Genomic DNA, 18,731 nt, shown 5'->3' with positions numbered 1-18,731 from the left:
GTGATAAGCCGTCATCTTCCTGCTCCCACCTCATCCTACCACCTGCTAGGGGAGCCTTTGGGTGGAGGCTGGGAGAAGGATGGAAGAGTTTGTACAAACAGTATTTTTCTTCCCAGGGATGATTTTAGTGCTTGTTTTTGTGGCTCACTCAGATTTGCATTCTTGAATACTGATAGCAGCTGGGCATCGAAGTGGTAGGAGAGAGAATTGTTCAATGGGAAAAAAAAAAGTCCATTCATGGGTCCAAGCAGAGCTGCACTTTGACACTGAGAGCTGAAAGACTTTCCATCTGAACCTCCTTTTTTCCCCACATGTTAGTGCCACTGGTGCCACTGCTAAAATGCAGTCATGTTGCGCACTGTGATGATTCAGTTCGTTTGCTTAGCTGGAGGAAAAAGGAAAACTCCCCCTTTTCTGTAGTGACCGGAGTGAAAGGGCACATTTAAACCTGAGGAAGAGCTGGCAGCTGCGGAGGAAATCTGCTGGAAGGCAAAACCCAGGGAACTGCAGTGAGGGGACACTGGAGGTTTTCAGTATGCCTGTGTATGCATGCATGGGAAAAAGAGAGTGGTAAGAAGGACCCGATGCCCACCACGTTCAGCTGGGGAGGGAATGCAGACCCGGTCGTCGTGACAGGCAGGTTCAGGAGCAGGTTTTAATCTCTTGAAGGACCTGGTGTCAGTTGCTGTGGGTGGACATTTGTCCCCGGTGCTGGGTGCCCATTGGGGCCACCTCCAAGCCACAGAGCCACGTGCTTCTGTCCCATGGCTGGTCCCCTCAGTTCTGCCTGCAGAGGTACCTCGGGAGGGCATGTGCCTGGGCTTACCCCCCTGCTCTGAGTGGCCTGCACTGTGCTGTCACGGCACTGCTGCGTAAGCTATTAAGTTAAATCAGCTTAACTGGTTTTAGTTTGTTTAAATGGCCTTTTACGGTGCTGTGAGTACATTGTTCTTAAACCAAATCTTTTCGTTGCGCTTATCTGGATGTCTTTAGTTTTGTCATGCTGATGAAGTTCTTACTCGATTTATTTAGCCAGTGTGTATGTTGCCTAATGGTATGTTGTCCTCTGCTCTGGGATCTTCTTTGGTTCAGGTGGTACCACAGCTTTTCTAGGAAGGAAGCCAGGATTTCTCTGGTCATCGGGGTGCATTTGCATTTGCTCACTGTTTATCTCTGTTTATCTCTGTTTGTATTACGCTGCCATCCATGGTACTCCTGCACGTGTCCTGTGTTTGTGTGGTGCCCAAACCATGACACCTCTGTAGCTTGTGGTTTGTGTGGGAGATGAAAAGCCCCACAGGGAATGGCTGGAGATTGTTATAAGGATCTCGATGGTGCATTTTGTTCTCCTAAATGAAATTCCTGTCACAGGCCTTTCTATACGCTGAAGCACAGGAATCCTTCTGAAAGTGCCTTCACTCCCTGTGTGTTTATTTTCAAAGTCCTTCAGGTTTTGTTTGTCTATTTTGTCGTGTCCAGTTTCTTATCTGATGCCTTCTGGTTACCTTTCTAATTCAGAGACAAAGTCCAAAGAAAGATTGGCATCTACTTACGGAGGGTGGCGTTGGCAGAGGAATGGATTATCTCTGCCCCCTTTTTGATCTGAATATTGTCCTCATAAAACAACCCCAGCTGAGGTCTGAAAGAGTTGCATTTCCTGCAATGGCTGTTGTCACAGTCCCCAAACGGAATATATGTCATCTAAAATTAAGGGACAAGACTGCGGCCCTGTGGAGCTGTGGCATATCAGGGGTGATAGGGCCGTGAGGCGTATTTAGTAGGAGAATCGATTGCTGGCAAATGTCCCTCAGGGTTGCTTTCAAGGATGCCCAAGGATCAAGGTCCCACGTCATGCCCAGGCACTCTGCCACACTGCTTCATCATCCCTACTACTGGAAAACAGGCCTTCAAGCTTCACATGGATCTTCCCGTCATTTAAAGACTATTTCTTCTTACCCTATCCCCCAAAAATCATTGTGTACACTCTCTGTGTGCTCCATCTGCTTTAACATTGAGTGTTCATGTTTCAGAGAGCACGCAGAAGCAAAGAAAATGAACTCAGGCCTCAGAAGGTGACTTACAAGCCTTTTTGGCTGAGCAGGGGCTTGACTGGAAGACAATTATACCATGCCAATATGGTCTTAAAGCACCTCAGGGCGTCCTGGCTGCTGGTATTTAATGAGTGGCAGTGCATGGACACTGCAAAAGGAGTACAAGATGTGTCACAAAGCAGTTGTTCCCTTATAACACGCTTGTGATCTGCCATGTGGCTGGAGCAAGGCCCAGCAGTGACGGAGACCTCGTTCAGGTGAGGGTGAACAACCTCGAGTGCATAACAGAGAATGTGAAATATGTGAGCACAGCAAGAGATCAGACAATCTTGTGGTGATTGTTAATGGTTGTGTCCAGGTAATTAGCATGGCGAGTTATTTACAATACCCCCTGTTGGTAGAGAGAGTCCCACAGTAATGTTAATGAAGGGGGACAATAAATAGTGGGGAGGCGAATGGTGGTTGCTTTAACTGGAGTCCAGACCAAAATCCTCTCCAGGGCCATTTAGTTGGCTTTCCTGACACTCTATTTGTGCAGAATTTACCTCAGCTATCAGCTGCTTCTTCCATTCCTGCTGTAAGTGACCGAGGTGATGGTGGCGATGTCACTCTAGTGGGCCATGATGCAAGGTGCAAGCATGTTTCAGTCTCGGGACACAAACACACCTCCCAAACAGGGAGGTGTGTCTCCTCAAACACCTTTTCAGGTGTCTGAACAGCCCTCTTCAAGAAGCTGTGCAACTGCAGATTTTTCCATGTTTTACCAAAGCGGCAGGAAAAGCAGTGCTTTCCGACAGCATTCCACAGCCATTGCTTTGATTTTGGAGAATTCATTTCCAAAAAATGTCTAGCGAGCTGAATAAAGCTGAATTAGCAAATCACAGATACCCAGAAGGAACAGTGTCCTGTTTATAAGGAAAGAGTGCGGTTACTGTGGTCAGACAGCCGGGCCGCAGGCCAGGTCATGCCTCCTAAGCATATTTTATCTCGCCTCATGTCACAGGCAGGATGTGGGGGATGTACGAGTTTCTCCTCTGAAAGGTGAGGGTGATTCACAGAGTGCAGGCTGGCGTTACTCCTGTGCCGGCTGCTTTGCCTTACACCAGCTTCTTCATGAAGGTATCGGAGGAAATCACCTCGGTGGCGCTCCCCATGCAGTCGGGGTGGCGAAGGCAGGCTGTGACCAGGCCTGAATGGACCCCTTCTTCTCAGCCAAGTACTACTGCTTAAGGTATGTGTCTGCTGGGTGAGCTGGGGTGTGACCGTCGTGCTTAAACCATTTGTGGAGCTACCATGGGCTGGAAACCACCGGGCTGGAGGCAAGGGCCCTGAGTGTCCTTGCTTGCGCTGCTTGCCCATGCTGCCCTGCCCTCGCTGCTGATGCTGCGTGCAGATGGGAAGAGGCTCCCTGGGCTGCAGAAGCAGCTCTGCTCTGCTGGCTGGAGCTAAGGAGACGTCTAGTGGTGGTATTTCAAGATCCAGATCTCCCCGTAACTACAGGCATCTGTTTTTTCTGCTGTTGCTGCAGCTTCCTCCAGAGTGATTTTGTGGAGGGCACAAGTGAGATTAGAAGTGCCTTGTGTCATGTTTCCCTTGAAAAAGAAACCCCTCAAATTCAATGATAGGATGTGGGTGAACTTCAGCTTTCAGTCTGTGTGGGGATCCCTCTGTGACTGCAGGAGGACTTCCAGCTGCAAGAAAGGTGTTACTGGTACAAAACTGATGCTGTTGTCCTGACTTGGCCTGATGGGCTGTGTATGGCTTCTGCCTTTGTGCACTGAAACCCCAGATTTTAGGATTGATTTGAGCTCCACAGAATATGTAAGACATTTCTGGCTGTGGCAGCACAGTGAGATCCCACTGCACAGCACAGGCACTGTCAAACTGGCTGCTGGTTTCTCAATTATATGTACTGATTTCTGTGGTCATATCACCTCTCCTCAGGCAGTCGTTGGGGCCTTATCATGGGGTAAAGCTGAAAGAGACAGCACCATATCCCCCTTTTCCACACACATGCTGCTGAGACTATAGCAAATGTATGTAGCTGCACGTATCAGTGCAACACAATACAATAAATAAATAGTGAAAGAAGATTAAGGGGGGATTGTTAATATTATCCTATTTTCTTTTGGGATTTACAAAGATTAGATATTCTGTAGTTGGTGGTAGGTTTGCTCTGAGGGAATGTGCCGGTGGAAAGATTGCTTTTTGGCAAAATGATCTTTGGGGCTGTGCCAATAACTGGTGGAGAAACTCAGGTGCAGCTCCCAAGCGATGGTTCTCCTGCTGAAGACCATTGCAACAGGCAGACACATTAATGTATTGCTGAACCACCTCCTCTTTCTCCCCAGTCCAAGAAATGCATCATGTTTCCTCAATGTAAAGGAACTAATTACTTATTTTTCAGGCTAATAAACCAAATGCAATGTATACATGCCCCCCTGATGTGTTCTGGAATTGCTGCTGCTGCAGTCACAGTAGGGGAGGATTTCGCTGCTGCTGTTGCTGTGTTTTTCTTGTGGCACATTATTTAGACAAAGCTGTCTCTTGTTTTTTTTTTTTTTTTTTTTTTTTTTAGGCAGAGGGAAACTTCTGCTGTAGTTTGTTGGACAGTTTTCTTTTCTGAATCCCTTTAACTTATTAATTTCCTTTAATGTTTCTTTCCTATTTCTCAATAATTCTTTTTTTTTTTTTTTTAATTTCTTTTCCCTTTTTTTTTTTCCTTCCTTGAATGAAGAAACCTCCTCAAAACCAGTGACCAGCAGAAAGACCTTGAGTAATAATCCTTCACTCTTGTCCATCTTCTTTATTTAGCCCAGACTTTTCTCTGACTTTCTGGCTTGTACATGCCTGAAGCCAGTCATTACCTTGATTACAGAACAGCCTTCTATGATGTATCTGCTCTGGTGCGGAACGGGGAGCACAGGCAGAGCTCAGACACCTACCTTTCCTTCAGACAAGCTTATGAAAGCTTGTCTTGTGCTTGGGGCTGGCTGAAATTGCCCACATGATGTACTGAAGTGGTTCCTTTACTGTGGATTCACACTGATTTTTTTCCAATTTAATTCCTTCCTTCTCACCTCCCAGATTTTTCCAATGTGTAATTTTAGTTTTTTTTTTTTTTTTTTTTTTTTTTTTTTAAGTTAAGATGCTTTTATTTAATTCTTCCCTGTTCTTCCTTGCTTTCATACACTTACTATTTTGCCAAGAAATGTACTAAAGCATGTGAAGAGCAGATTTTTTGGTGGGGGTACTATTCCCCCCCTGTTACCCCAAGACTCTTCCTGCCCTTGCTGCACAAGTGTATGTCATTTTAACTTCATCAATTCAATATCTGAAAAAAAAAAAAAAAATGCAGTAGCTTTAAAGTCACAGGATTTTTACTTTTTTGTTGTGCCGTGACTTCTCTAAGGCTTGTGAGGTACTACTGAAGGGCTCTGTGATGGGAAAAGATAGCAAATGCCAATTTCTTTGTATCAGCAGGCTCTGCAAGGATGACTTCCCATAGTAATACCCCCTCTTACGTTCTCACCTCACCCTTTAACACCAGCTATTGCTACTTCAGGCTGTGCTGCAAACAGCAAACCCCCAGAGGAGAGGAGAGTCCCTCTCCTTTGGAAGAAAGCTTTCATGTCCTAGCTATCCTTACAGCGAGAACCTCATTGCTTTCATGAGGGATTTTGCCACATGCTGCTTTGCAAGGCACTGCAAATTAACCTGAATCTCCCAATTTTGTTTTGCACTATTTTCCACCCATCTCACTGACCAGGTTAGATTTGCGGGTGCGGGGTCTAAGCGAGGGTGGAGTGTGTATGGATAAGATGGAAATGTTATTCCTTCCTCCTGAGCAGTCTGTGCAGGGAGCGTATATTCCGCACGGGTGTACTGGTGTGCAAGGGATGCTCCGAAGCCCCCCGGCTCCCGGCTGCTCCTCCAGTGGAGCAACAGTGCCAGCTGCTGGCTGCTGCCCCTGGCCGGCCTGCCTGCCGGGGTGCTTGGCCGGGCTTCTTCCCTCGGAGGGCACCCTGCTGATGGTTTGGGTACTCATCAGTGGCTTCTCCCTTTGGTAGTTAGTCCCTGTCTCCGTAGCAAAATAATATCCCCGTGCGGACAGGTAAGCCCATGCTGGTTGCTTTCTTTGGGACGTTTCGCACTGTTGTTGTTCCAGCACGTTTGTTCGGGTTGTTCTCAAGCCCCTTTCCTCCAACAGTCGCTGCTGTGGGCACTGGAGGGGCTGTGGAAGGTGTTGTGTGCTTTTCTGATGACTTTTTCATCAGTTGATGGCAGCAGCAGTTTGCCAGCTGCAAATCTGAGACTCTCATTTGTGCTACAGTCACTGTCCGCTCTGGCAAGGTGGTGGCTTGTGTGTTTTTGTGCAGGGCACTGAACTGGGGTTTTGGTCAGAAAGAAAAGAGGAAGAAAGTGGAGGGGGAAAAGGAGAGAATGTACTGATACTTAGAAGCCTATGTTTAATTTCATTAACTTTCCAGTGAAATGCTTCAGTAGTTTTTTTTTTTTTTTTTTTTTTTTTTTTAATATAATATCAGTTGGAAAAGGTAAGTCTGTTTCCTTAAGAGTATCCCACAAAAAGGTGTTCTCCTCTCTTGTTTGATCCATAATCCATTGTCTTGCCCTGTTCTCTTTCCCTTTCCTGCCCATAGCAATTTTCTAGTGGTCATGGTGTTTGCAAAAGGTGCTGGTGGGGAGAGATGAATAGGTAGTAGGAGACTGGAAGACTGGAGGAAAAAAAAAAAAAAAAAAAAAAAAAGAGTAAGAAAAGTAAGAAGAGTGAGAGCCTTGCAGAGAAAGGGGAAAGGAGGGGAATGGGTGAAGCAAGTAACCTAGGAGGATGACTGAGGAAAGTTTGCTGGAAAAACAAAAAAGGATGGATGGGAGGAGAGAAGCAGCCAAACAAGCTGAAAGCGAGTTTGATGAATCAGGGTTTCTGTGGTTTTCTTGCACCTCACAAAGTACCATTTTTAACTCCCTCCCAGCCACAAATTTTCTTCCTAATTATTTTGGAACAGGACATAAGAGGAAAACAAATAAATCAGCTATTCTTAAATACATGTGGTGAGTCCAGGCTGAGGTGCAGGTGGACTGCGGCCATGCGAGGGCTCTGCATTGAGGTCAGAGACCTTTGGCCACCCAGCAGGCTTAGCACTGCTTCCAGCCCTCTGTTACTCTTTGTCTTGGATGCCTTTTTTTTTTTTTTTTTCTATTGCCTTCATAGGGGAATCTAAGCCAGGCAGGCTAGAACTAATAATAATAAAAACAACAACAACTGATGCTACGTGGAAAGGCAGGAACATCAAATCTCCTTCAGTGAAACTAAAACCTCAGATTTTTGGGGGAAGGTTTTGTCAGGTGAAGCTTAGAAGCCCTATGACAACAGCAACTCAGCAGAGAAATTGCATGCACGTGCAGCACTGTGGGTCCGGAGGCTGTCAGGTGCTTTGGTGGATGTCAGGAGCAGGAAATCTGAGCAATTAGGGGATAATCTCAATCAGTTTTTCAAGTCAGTGATTTCCTGATTCCCGGGGTGCTGGGAATGGTTGAAAAGTGAAACTCAGGTATTGCCTAACATCTCAGAAAGCAGAAGGCAAATAAACAGAAAAGGAGTTTTTAATTCTAGGCTCCCCTAACTAAATAGAAAACGGCTACTGCCCTGAGCTAAAAAGTTAAAGGAGTGTTTGGGATTCTTGTTTTTTGTTTGTTTTGTTTATTTGTTTGTTTGCTTTGTTTATTAACTAATGCTTTTGAAAATTACCGTAAATTATTGTAATTGTGACTATAACAATAGCTGTAGGCAGAGAAAGAAGCAGATCCAAGCACTCCAAGCAAATCAGAATGGTAACTACTTCACAGTAACACCTGCGAGTGCCACTCAAGCTGACTGCTCTCACAACTCTTTTTAAACTATTTTTTTGTGAGAGGGGAAGAAGGGGGACATCAGTTTTGCCTGTTCAGATGGTTTTCTATCAAAAGAAATGTGTGCCAGACCTGGCACAAGGAAGCGTGTAGAGGAGAGTGAAGTATAACCATCCCCTTTCCAGCGACAGCAAGCTGTTAGGCTGGCCCTAGCCACACCACATAACTTTGCCACGGTGTTTGGGAGGTAGACAACATACAAGCATGTTAATATATGAGGGTAGATTTAATCTAATGGGCCAACTACACTGAGCTGGCATTGTGCAAGAACAAAGCTCTGTAATAAGAAATGTTATTGTGATACTTGTGTTTTCAGTTTGGATATTACGTGGCACTCAGTTGGATTCCTTCTTTGCATGTTCATTGCTTGAATCACCTAATTGCTGTGTTTTATTTTAAATTGCAGAGTAAGAAGTTTTTATTTAGCATTATAAACTGATTTCACAAAGGATTTTTTATAAGTTTTGTTGTTTATGTTGCTCATTATGAGTCTTTTGAGGTCTGCAATTTTAATGTTTTATTTGTATCAGCTTTAGCTGAACCTATAAAATAACTGTTAAAATCTGTTCATTAAAAAAAAAAAAAAAAGAAAGAAAAAAGAAAAGAAAATCACAGATTTGGTAAACAGCAGGAACCTATTTGAGTCAGTAAAGGCATGTCTGGAAGCTGGAGGGAGGGGTGCCAGAAGTGGCTGGAAAAGCAACAGACAAAGCACAGAAACAATGGGACATGCAGGAGAACGGGATGTCCCCTTCAGGGGAGCTGTTCCACTAAAAGAACCCCCCTAACAAATTTTCTCAGGTTATCAAAAGTAAAATAAAGCACATGTGCTGAAGAAAAGAGAGATTAGGACTGTTCTTTCCTATTAACTTGCCATCGGTACTGAGTGCTGCTGTGTAGCTTCTGCCTGGAGACTTGCAAAAATCTTATGAAGCTCCCCAGGAGCTGGTGAGTGGTTAAAAGACCAGTCTCAAGTTTCTATTTGAACACGTGTAGCATTTTCTTTCCCAATAAAACATCTACCTTACTGGTCTGGTTTGGACTCAGATGCCCTTGCACTGTCCCTCTTTGCCCTGAGCCACTCTTGCTTTCTTCCCAAAATCTCCAGGTTTCAATCTCTTCCTATGCACCAAGGGTCTGAACCCATCTCACACATCGGGAGCACACCCAGATGTGAGCAAAGGTATATAACAAGGAGCCACTTATGAAGAAGATTCTGTGAAATTGATTTCTTCAGTACAACCAGTATGTTGCTAATGACAATGTTTTGACTGTTACTGATATAAATAATTGAGCTGGATGTCATGTTAATATTTTTTATGTAATTGAACGAAATGAAAATCTTTGGCTGACGTGGCTGCAATCTTGAAGATGTTGTTCTGCAAAAAAATATTTTTCTTGGTTTTCATTCAAACACTTTTATTTTAGATAAGACAGCATTTTTTAACCAATTGAAAATGCAAATTGAAAATATTTTTTAGCAGCTGATCACAGGTAATTAAAAAAAAAAACACAAACCAAACCAAACAAAACAACAAAACAAAAACAAAAAAAAACACAAACAAACAACCAAACAAAACCAACTATCTAGGAAGTTCTTCAGAAGTTAAAATTTACCATATTTCAGCCAGGAGAAGCATCAGTAATTCATTCTCAAAGGTGAGATAAGAACAATGCAATTGCAGGTGGGATTCAGGTACCTTCAACCAAACTGAAGCTTTTTGCAGGGAGGGACATGGCAGGTGACATCTTCACTGACTGTTTAGGATGTAAACCATTAGTCCTGTCTCTCCCTCCACTTCTTTTTCTTGCAGGGCTGCTTTCTGACCATTCCAGCCGTGCAATCAGACAAGCAACAGCACTGACAGCAGAGAAAAGTGTACGAGCCCGTCCAACTCCAGGCTGCAGCTGTGTGAGAAGCAATCCAGTTACACAAACGTCAACAGCAGCCATGCCTGGGTGCTGTGGGAGAATGCTCTTGGTCATTCCTCATCCATTTTTCCTATGGAATACATGAAAACACGGGGTTTGTATGCATGTTAAGTCTACGATAATTTGTCTACTTGTTTCAGTGACCAAGTTAAGGTGTGGTCTGTAATGCTACCGGAGAAAAGAGAATACAGCTTTGAGAGATGTTCCTCCTTATGTACATCCTTTGAGGGTTTGGAGCAGACCAACCAGGAGTTCATAGACTCCCAAGGGACTTAAAGGATCCTCCCTGCACATGAAATTTCGGAAACTCACTATAGCTTTGATAGAAAATGTTCCAGGGTCAAACTGAACTAAGTGGACAAGCCAGCAATCTTTCAATTTCAAGGAATGTACCCTGCTTAAAAGCATGTCTCTGGTGTAGTGAAGACAGACTGGATGACTTTGGTGTGCTCGAGGGCAGGACTGCCACCCAGACAGGCTCAGACAGGTGGGAGAAGTACGCCAACGGGGACTTAAGAAATTCAACCAGGAGAGATGCTGAGTTCTGCACTTGGGCTGGATGAACCCTGGTGCTGATAGAGGCTGGGGAGCAGTTTGGCAGGAAGGGCCCTGCATGTATTGACCCGGGGGGCAGCAGTCCTCAGAGGTACTGGAGTGGGTACAAGAGGCAGAGCAGCCTGGTCTGAGCTTTACTTGAGCAAGCAGTAGAACTAAGGAAATAGCAGGTTTTCATCCTCAGTCTGCCCCCATCTTGCCATGAGAAGCCATTGCCTCAGCTTTCCTGGTGCAATTGTTTCTCTCACTAGTTTGAAACCCTGTCCTGCCAAGTGATTTGGGTTCCAAACCAGAAGAGCCCTGGTATAGCTGTGTTATAGTTTATTTTACTTTCATGCAGGCATGAGCTCCTCTAAAGCCATATACTCCTCTGAGTAAAGGGAGCGGGTTACATGCTTTTTTATCCATCACAGACCCTAGAAATAAGTGGCCCCTTACTGTGAATATTTACATTTTTTCCTAACAGAGAAGCTGTCCTGAAAGACGAGCACAGAGGAGGCGAAGGACCTCTGCAGCCAGGTGAGATGTTCGGGGGGAGGCAGGTGCTGTTTCTCCGTGCGACAGCAGCAGGGTGGCACACCGCTAGGTCAAGGCAGTCTGTCCCTGCAGGGACAAATGTCCGTCCCTAATGGGACAGCTGGCCCTGCCCACGGGCTGCAGCAGGAGCACCGTGTGCGCGGTGAAGGGAGCCGTGGTGCCACTAGGTGTCCCTTGTCACCCGAGTGAAGTACATGGCTCGTCCCCCTGGCTTCTTCTTCCTCTTTTCACTTAATTCTCCAAGGAAAGAGAGTCCCTTGTAGAAAGGCGTTTGTTCTGAAGGGGTGTTTCTTCCAGGGGCAACCCAAATTTCCCTGCTGGTAGCGCTAGGAAATGCCGGGTAGCTCAGCCGGCCAGTGTGGCGGTGGCTGACTTCTGCCAACCCCAATGCAGGCTTGGGCAGCATGAGGGGGTCCTGGCAGCCCCCCAGCAGAGCTGCTGGGATCAAGGGCACGTAGCTTTGGGGTTTCCTTGCACCCTCGTGGTGACTTGGATCTTTGGGGTGGGTTCCTATTGAAACTGACACCCACTGGGGACCCAGCCTTGCGGAGACAGCAGAAGGCACATGCCAGGTGTGGCCGTAGCCCCAGAAGCTTTGTGCCTCCCTGCAGGGAGGGGAAGGGGCTGTGGGTAGAGGCAGCAGCCCCTGGGGGAGGTGGGCTGTTGTAGGTATATGGCACGGAGCAGGGAGAGTTTGGCAAGGCTCTTGGAGGCAGCGCCTAAGGGGGCACAGGGAAACCTCCCTAACTTGCTCCTTCCTGTCCTCCCCAAACCTCTCCTTACATTTCCCAGCCCCAGCAATAGGACTGTGCTGGTCTCTCCTGCAGTCCTGTAAGAGTTAATTCCTCCCCGTGCCGTAGACGTGTGGCCGTGTTTTCACTGGAGTGGAAGCTGCGCTTCCATATGTCCCTAGCTCCCACAGCTGACACCTCGGCGCGGGCATCTGCGCCGCTTGGCAAGCCCGTGCCCTTGCAAGGATTCAACTGAGCTTGTGTGGGGCAAGTCCTCCCTGCCCCTGTCCCCCACAGTGCTCCATGTACCTTGTGCTGCTGCCACACACCTAGGGAGATGCACGTGTCCCCACACTGCTCTGAAAGCATCAGTGAGGGATTATCTGCCCGGATGGTGTTTAGTGCTTTATAAGTATTTCTTGAATGTGGGTAAGAACTGATGGACTGTAATCTGTTTCTTAGGATGTGCTGCTGCGGTGTGCAATTGCACAAACCAAGCTGTTGTGTATTCAGAGTCACATCTGCCTGCCCAAATGACCAAAATGAAGTATTTGCTGCTTTCTACTTTATTTAAACCTGCGGGAGCCAGTAATGCTCATCCTCCTCATGCACCAAGGTGTCCACATGTGCCACTCGCCAACCTGGGACTTCTTCACCAAGCAATGTCTGAGCAAATCTCCTAAAAACAGAGCAACTGCTTGCAGATTATTGTGATCATAATTTGGCTGACACAGCCTTTATTACTAATGGTGATGCTGGAGATGGAAAACCCAGCTTGATTCTCAGATCCCTGCTGGAAAGTAATAAAATAAAGAGGAACAAAATCCACGAGTGTATTTGCTACCAAACCTTTGAAAAACACAAAAATGGAACCCTGCCAATACTGTTGCTGGCAATTTTTCAGACCAGAGCCTCTCTCTGAGATAGCATTAGAATTGGAAGTGCATTTTGTATCTATGGCATTAGTATCACATTGTGTACAAACGGGGAGTTTACAATTATTTGACATTTATTGGTTTGCATTGTAATTATTGTGTGCTGCTCTTATATCTTCCATCTATTTTTAAGCACCTTCCAGTAACGTAATAATGAGAAAATAACCCCAGTTATTGTGAAATGTGTTTATTTTGTTAACTGAAAGAATGGACAAAAGAAGTGCTTCAGTGGAAGTGCTCTTATAAAAATGGAAGGTATTGCAGTTTTTCAGTGAGGTCTTTGTTGAGAAGATCGGCTAAGGGAGGTTGGCTTTTACATAGTCTCCTTTGTCCATCTTTGTGCAATGGCAGAATTCACAACTAATTCTGATGGCAGAAGCTTCTCCTGGGGTGGTAGCTGAGGATGATATAATATCATGTACAACCATAGGAAACTTCCCCAAGCCATAGCTAGGATTTTGAATAACAGAATGAGCCTTTGGTACTAAGAAACAAGCCTGCGGTACTAGGATTACAGAAAAAGCTATCAAAATTTTAAACGTAAAAAGGGCCACTTGATAAAATCAGTAGCAAATAAAGAGGAATGTAAATGTAATTTCATTGATTGATTTCACTTCCTCTCTTTTTTCATGTTAATATATTTTTGTCCCTTAATTCATAACCACATGGTAATTAAAAAATGCAAGAAAAACTAACTTTTTACCATGCTAATTAAACTGTATGTCACATAGGCATTTGGGGAGAATTTCCCATGCTTTCCAGTGTGAATGGAAGGAAAGAGCAGTGGTGCTCACTTTAAACTCGATTTTTCTCTAGTACCTTGCAAAAAGGCTTCATTGTATTTTGATTAATCCATGCTTGGTCCACCTCGGATGTTTCCATGGAAACAGATTTTTTTTTCTTCTTGATGGCAACTGTTAGGCTCGGGAAGGTTCCTCTCTGCACAAAACCATTCCAGCTCCTAAAGAACTACATGTTGGAAATTTAATATACATAAACATAACTCCCAAATTCCTCCTCAGTATCATTGTCATCAATGCTAATAGAGAACTGTTTTCTTAATGATACACAATGGTGCTCTTTCACTCCACAAGAAAATAGAATAACCTTATTATTCTGCAAGAGAGCACTTTCCTTGGTCCAGAAAAAAATTAGCCTGCAAACCTCTCAAAATTAAATTTTAAGAGTTCTGATGTGTGAATATTATCTAGTTCTGGACATAAATCATTTGGCTTAATGGCTGTTAAAATTGAATTAAACCTGTCTTGTAGATTGGTAGTAATTTGAACAAATTATTCTTGTGTGTCACTTTTTTTTTTTTTTTTTTTTCTCCCTAAAGAAAAAAGCATTCTCTTAATGCATGCTCCTATGATATTTGGAATAGGTTTTGAAAATCAACCAATAGAGGGAGCATTTGTGTGGTATTATTAATTTAACAAACTGGTTGGAAACATGACCATCATTTCTCATTGTGTATTTGGACAGCATACTTTTTGTCTAAAATTATTAGAATTCTTAACCATTTGTAAAAATACAAAAGATTTTGGTTTGGGGTGTTTTAATTTTCAAAAAATCCAATCTTAACTTCTGCTGACAGTACAAGTAGCTGTTTTAAATTGATGGTTGGGTTTATTGTCTGGAAAACTGGACATTCTGGATCACAGAGAATTTACTGTTTTTGTTAAAAAGTAATTGTTGCTTAAAAATACCTAGAGGAAAACAATTTAAACACCTGTAGTTGATATTAGAGTTGTTACTTTCATTATATCTAGGAGTACCACTCAGACTTCAAGATCCCATCATATAAGATGCTATAGAAATACAGAATGTAAATATTTTTTGTTGTTGTTTGTTTATTGTAATGCCCTGGCACCAGTGACTGTAAAAGTCAGGGCAGAGATGACAGAAAAAGATCTTCTGATACTCCCTTCCCCTTCCCCTTCCCCTTCCCCTTCCCCTTCCCCTTCCCCTTCCCCTTCCCCTTCCCCTTCCCCTTCCCCTTCCCCTTCCCCTTCCCCTTCCCCGTTGTGACATGGAATATGCCAAATGGAAGATCACTTTGAGAGCAAAATACAGTTTTCAAACTTCCTCCAAGTACATACTATGAATAGAAACTATATATCACGCTAAGGAAAAAGGCAGGAACCTCAGTATGTCAGTATGTCTTTCCCATGTTCACTATTACAATCTGTTCATACAATAACACTTCTTTGCATCATGCTCTACTCTCATTTTCTTCTTAAGCTTTTGGAGCACAGCTACTTTTAGCTACTACAACTGCACTTTGTAGTCTTTTCTAATGTGGACATACAACTTGTGAAGGGAGGACTGCTTTTCACAGAGGCTCTGCAGATAGGTAGGTCAGAACAGTGAAATCACTGGGACCTCTAGGGCCTGGCTACAATTACTTGAATGAAACTCGATGAAGATGTGGGGCTGAACATCTCTCTTGGCTGGGATATGTGACAATGCCCGAAGTGGCCATGCAGTCAGGATCTGGTGGTGATCTACCAAGAGCTTGACTTTGGAGAACTATATTGCCCAAAGTCCAGGGTTTCTCTGAAGCAAGCTTTATTTCTGTCTTATTTGTTGGGCTGCTTTTGTGTGTGCTCATTTTGAACTTCACAAGAATTATGTGGTGGATCCTTGTTTCTTTCTTTTTTTTTTTTTTTTTTATTTATTTTTTTTCTCTTGATATCTATTTCTTTCTCTCTCTCTCTTTTTTTTTTTTTTTTTTTTTTTTTCTTCTTCTTCTTCTCCTTGATATTGCTTTCTCTGCTGATTAAATTGGGATGTAACTGCTTTATCATTTGTCCTGGCTCTAGAACAGGCAATGCCAAGACAGAAAGATGCAGAACAATGTTAATGGCATTAACAGCATCTTAAAATTAAGTTGGAACAGTACAGTCTGCAACAGTGCCATGTGCGGCAGAGGGAGTACCCTATTTATACGCCAGCAGGCTATTCTGGGTGTGCTAACACTGGGAGTGAGCAGCTGTGAGAAAAACAGAGAATAAGTGATAGTACACTCTGAAATGGAAATCACAGCAAAGCACCATATGTGTTGACTAAGTAGCACCGCCAGCACCCTTGTTTCAGTCTCTGATGAGATAGCTTCCAAGTGACTCCACGAATTATCACAAAACGCTCTGCCACACATCAGTCTCCAGAAGTCTCTGGAAATGTAGCCCTTCTGACTTGCACAAACACATGGGACAACACTGAACTTGTGGGAGAGAACGTCTTGAACGTCTTGGTCTTGAACAGTGCTGCAAGACCAAGCAAGATGGAAATATTTGCCCTTCTTGCTGCATACCTAACAAAGATGTATGTATCATCTCCTAGGAATGCAGTGTCCTACTCATGACGTTCTTACTGAGCACCTTCCAGACACGCTCCTGCTCACCAGGCTGGTGCACCACAGTATTTACTTTTGCCTCCTAAAGCTTTAAAACAAATATGAGAACAGAATATGTGTTCCCTTAACAAGACAGGAAGATGACTGCTTTTCTGCATGGTTTGGTTAATTATTTTCCTACCATGACACTGGTTATGATCAGTGTTTTACTTTCAGTTTTGTTCTCAGTCTCTTTAAAGGTTTGAAAAGTCCCTGAGCCCATCTGTCAGTGCAATGGACTAACTTCCCATGGGCATGGAAATAATGTAGCTATGGTAGGTAGCCAAGGGCAAGCTAGGGATCATGTTAGGAGGACCTGAGGTGGATTTTCTGAAGTTTTGAAATGAAGCTGGCTCCATTTACGCCTGCAAATACAAGCCAGGCTGTTAAAAGCAGTTAGCACTTCTCTATGGCCTCATTTGTCAAACTGCTTCACATTTAACACTGCCAAGTCTTGAAAATCCAGTGGTTCTTGAAGGCTCTGGCTTCACTGCAGGTGCTTAGCTCTTCTCAGCATGGTGGCTCCAGGTGCTGGCTCAGAAGCACCTACAGCACTCCTGGACACAGCTGTGTCCATTGTGGCATGGTCTCCCATGTCACCTGGCCTGGAGGGCTGGCAGCACGTGCCACAGCCCTGTGACAGCCATGGCCCACATCCTGCTCCACTCTCCCTTCTTCCTCCTCTGCAAATGCTCATGGAAATCACTTGTTAAACCAGGCATTGCCCTCAGTACACTGAAGGTTTGGTCCTTACTGAATGTGCATTGATCTTCTGGTATACCTGATGGTGTTGCAAAAGTGCCACTATGCTCTCTGTTATTGCCAGTGTTGCGTGCTGGCTGCTTTTGGGATTTACCCATACTGCCAATGCCTTTGCTGCCCCTTGAAGGATGTGTGGTTCCCACCAGCCACATCTGCCTTCCAGAGGGGTGCACCAAGAGAGGGGTCACCATTTGTCAAAGTGCCTCAAATCATGCGTCGAAGCCCACCAGATAAGATGCTGTGTGTCTTGTGTAATGAGAGGGCACCTGAAGGCTGAGGTCCTCCTGTGGCAGAGCAGCAGGTATAAGGCATGGGTCAGAAACAGCTAAGTCCCACTTTCAAAACTGGGATGTCTAAAGATATCTAATAGCATGTGCCTCACTGAAAATCCCTGGGATGCAGGTACATAGTAACATTTGTAAAGAGTCTGAGGATCTAACGGTACTGTGAGCAACTCATGAGATTTCCAATTCTGTAATCAGTTTAGGCATCCAAATCCCACTGGTTGCTGAAGTTGTGTGCCCTAACATAGCTGTTTAAAGGTCGTGTGTAAAGGTTAAACACAAGAGGTTTCTTGCTGGCATTGATGAATTGAAGTAATTGGTCATCATGACACAGCAGCAGCAGTGCACAGGAAAATTGTCAGTGGGAAGGTGGCTGGATGAAGTTAAGCATAGGCTTTGGGGCCACAGATTCGGAGGACTCCGCAACAGCTGCTTTCATCTTAATTGTCTTGTTTGGGATTGTCATCTTCCAGCTGGTAGACTCACAGGTTGCAGAAATCTGAGGTGAAAACTAGGGCACTGAGAACAGCTCCTGAGCAAGATTCCTCTCATGACTCAGATTCCTCTCACCTCACCATGGGCAATGAGCACTGATGCAAGAACAGTAGTTCCCATGGAGAAGCACAGTTCAGAGAGCAAAATTATAGGCACATGCACATAGTTGTGTGGTTAATCATGAATGTGCAGAGCACATTTTGAAAACGTTGCATAACATAATTACTAGCTTCTGTGATACAAACTCCTTAGGGAAATTATTGTTGTATGAATATATACATTAGACATATGCCTATTGATTTTAATGGTCTATCTGGGAAAAAATAGGTTGGTCAATAATTGACCTAAGTTCACTGTGTGCTTATAGGTCATCAAATTAGTCAGAATTTTATTTTCTGAACTTCAAAGCATAATTATTTAGGATCCATGATAGGTTTTCCCGGTTCCAACTGAAGGAAACAAACTCTGTGATTGTTTTTTTGACACAGGTGAAAAATCCTATCCTGGCACCTTCAAAAGTAGGTAATGAGAAATTACATCCTTAAAAAAATATGAAAAGAAAATATAAATTCTAATGCATCAAATTTTCATTGTCTGACTCTTTAAACTGCTTCATTCCAAGTTGTTGCCCAGTTCTATATTCAGATTTTTGTCTGTGTTTTGCCAAGTGGATTTATGCATATGTTTGGACACCTGGGAAGGCTACGAGAGTTCATAGGCCTAGACCTTTAGTTTATTTCCCTTGGCTGTCATGTACTGAGTTACTTCTGCAAAGTTTCTCATGTGCTGTGAGCCATGGCTGTGTTTTCAAGCTCTTCTGTAGCTTCAAGAACGACCCGAGGAAGCGTTAGGCTTCTAGACCCAAATGGGCCTTAATGGTCCCGATCAATCCCACCTGGGACCTCCACCCCCCACACCATGGCCTGGGACCCATTTCAGCTCAGCCTGTTCTGTTAGTGGGTGGTAGTCTTCAGTTTCTTCTCCTAGGTGGCTCCTGGTATAGAAGGTTTTCATCCAGTTGCACTTGCTGTGCTGTAGACTGTCAGCAAAACTCATTATTATCCCCAGCACGTCTGGCCCTGTGGGGCTGTGTTCCACATTGATGGCCTGGATGGTGGAGG

General features: G+C 44.3%; 1 long non-coding RNA gene across 1 annotated transcript; it reads left to right on the top strand.

The window, feature by feature from the left end:
- Positions 1–403: 403 nt before the first annotated feature.
- On the top strand, positions 404–13,257 carry LOC116496429. The gene is made up of 4 exons (XR_004254021.1): positions 404–570; positions 9,797–10,008; positions 10,936–10,988; positions 12,200–13,257. It is a non-coding gene; the product is annotated as an uncharacterized LOC116496429 (long non-coding RNA).
- Positions 13,258–18,731: the final 5,474 nt, after the last annotated feature.

The sequence above is a fragment of the Aythya fuligula genome, chromosome 1, assembly GCF_009819795.1.
Source record: "Aythya fuligula isolate bAytFul2 chromosome 1, bAytFul2.pri, whole genome shotgun sequence".
Taxonomy (NCBI): Eukaryota; Metazoa; Chordata; class Aves; order Anseriformes; family Anatidae; genus Aythya; species Aythya fuligula.
Note: the sequence above shows the minus strand (reverse complement) of the source record. Positions and strands in the feature narration are given on the sequence as shown.